Source organism: Myotis daubentonii, chromosome 12 (assembly GCF_963259705.1).
Source record: "Myotis daubentonii chromosome 12, mMyoDau2.1, whole genome shotgun sequence".
In the NCBI taxonomy this organism is placed as follows: Eukaryota; Metazoa; Chordata; class Mammalia; order Chiroptera; family Vespertilionidae; genus Myotis; species Myotis daubentonii.
Genome location: NC_081851.1, coordinates 77,346,490 through 77,349,038, shown reverse-complemented (window position 1 = coordinate 77,349,038; position 2,549 = coordinate 77,346,490).

Here is a 2,549-nt window from a genome sequence, read left to right as displayed (position 1 = left end):
GTGACCGAGGCAGACAAGGCCCCCAGCTTCAAGGGAAGATGGACCCACAGACAACGCGCAGGGCCGATGATGAGGGGAGTGGAAGGAGTCGGGGTCCTGAGGACGCCCGGCAGGAGGCGGAGACCATCTGGATCAAGGGGCCTTCTGAACGGACTGATGCTTACAGTGACGCTGAGGGACAGGTGGGCGATGACACATAACCCGCGCGCAGAGGGGCGCTGTGAGGAGTGAGGTAGCATACAGGCACAGGCCTCGTGCTGGGCGATGACACATAACCCGCGCGCAGAGGGGCGCTGTGAGGAGTGAGGTAGCATACAGGCACAGGCCTCGTGCTGCCTGCAGCTGTAAGGGAACCAGAAAGGCCCCTCACACATCCTCCACTCCTTTCTAGGTCTCTCATCTGGTGACCAGCTCAGGGCCGGGTGCCTCAGCAGCTGGAGAGCTGGTTAGAAATACACATGCCTGGGTTTCCTCCCCTGGTGACCCCAATTCAAAAGAATCCCCCAGTAATTCGAATCTGGTCTCGCTGCTTTTCCTAACCCCGCATGAGCAAGGGGGAGCTCGGGATCCAGGTCCGGCGAGGGGGTAGGCTGAGGCCATGTGGCTGGCAGGTGGCACAGGGAGTAGGAGAATCAGGCTGGTGGCAGGACAGGCCGAAGGGGTGCTGGAGTTCAGGGCTCAGGGTGTCTGGGATCAGCTCTTCGTTCTTCCCAGCGTCTGTGTTTCCTCTAAGCACCTGAGCTCTGGCCGCGAGGAGCTGGTGGGGAGCTGCCCTGGCTCTGCCAGGTGTCCAGGGCGGCGCCTGGGCTGGGAGGCGGCGTGGGGTCGCAGGACGCCAGAGTGACCGTGGGGCTGGCACTCCCTCCCGTGGCTGACAGAAATGGGAAACCCAGGCTGGGAAATGACTGTGCAATTTCTTCCTCTAATTCAATTCTGCAGCGATATCCGAGATGTCAAATCACTGTGACGACGAGATGACAGCGTGGCCACTGTGTCTCTGTCACAGCCTGTTACTGTCAGATGCGTGGGGAGACCCATAATTGTGGTGACACCCATTAGGACTCTGTCCCCGGCAGCCCCATGCACCGCTGGAACAGGGTGTTTCAACACGGTTTCCTCCTTCTGCCCCTGCCTGCTGTCCCCACGATGGGTGGCACCAGCGCTGCTCAGACCTCGATGGCGACGGTCACAGTTAGGCCGCAGCCAACCAGCTGGACATGCGGCCCTTCTCCGCCTCGGCTCGCAGTGGCCCTGGCAGTTAGTGTTGGGGGAGAAAGGGCTGGTCCATTGAAAGTGACAGAACCTCTTGGACAAGTGCGTGAGTGGCGAGAAGACCACAGCAGGCTCCCGGGTTTCTGGCATAGTTTGTGCCACCAACACTCAGTTCCACACTGGCAGGGAGTTTCAGCAGCCAGTCTGTCTCACCTGCAGAATTCACCGAAGCGGAACAGGGCAAGTTGGGGGGAGTTGCAACGACCCCTTGTCCTGCAAGGTGGGACATGAAGAGCTCAGGATGGAAACGCTCCCTGACTCCGGCTGCCTCTCATGTGCCACTGTGATTGCTTCACTCCGAGTCCAGCTCCTTTGGACGGGCCGGGGAAAGCCAGCTGGAGCCAGAGAGAGGCCTCTGCAGCTCTCATCGCACGTGCCACCTCTGCAGGAGCCTGGCTTGACAGGTGCCTCGCCCCGAACTCCAGTGATGTATTTCAGTGATCAGCCATCAGAATCCCACTGCTCTATGGACGGCCCTCTCCAACGAGGAGGATGCTTCATGGGGTAGAGACTTCATTGTCTCTGCTCACCATTCTCCCAATGCCCAGAAGAGAGTCTGGCACATGGAAGTGCCTCAGAAGTACATATTTGCTGATCAATTGATTCAGTGAGTAAATGAATAAATAACTGAATTAATAAATAACTGCAGAGAAGATGGTGAGAAATAGAAACAATGGTGAGTGGAAGGAACCCAGTGTTTGTAATTATGTGGACATGTTGATCCTAACCTAACTCAGTTTTGGATCCTGGTCTGGGAAACTCTGCTTCATAGAATTATTATAAGGTTAAGTGATAGGACAATCCAGGTCCCTTACCATCTGCAAAGTGGCTGGCAGAATGCCTGACCGGTGGGAGCTCTCATAAATATTAGCGTCACTGTCTTCCCTCTAACTACAGGAGCACAGCCACGTGCCTACCTTGTGATCAGTGAGGTCCATGTCAGCATCCATCTCTTGTACCAGATGCCAAGCGCTGGGTCTGGAGGTACATGAGGTTCCTATTCTGCCCTCAAAAAGCACACAGTGCCATTCCACTTAGCAACGAACATCAAGCTTGTCCCGAGACAGGCTTAGGGGGTAGCATCGGCCTCATTTCTCCCTAATACAGCACCTACTTATATTGTTGGCTTTTGCTGGTTTGGTTTCAAATCATGAGGCAAGAAGAAAGCTGTCAAACTCCTGCCCATCCGCTCTGCCTGCTCGCCTGTGCCCACCAGGGGGACCTTCTCGAGTTGGACTCCCGATGCCTCCAAGGCTGCCTCGGGTCAGAGCCAGGTT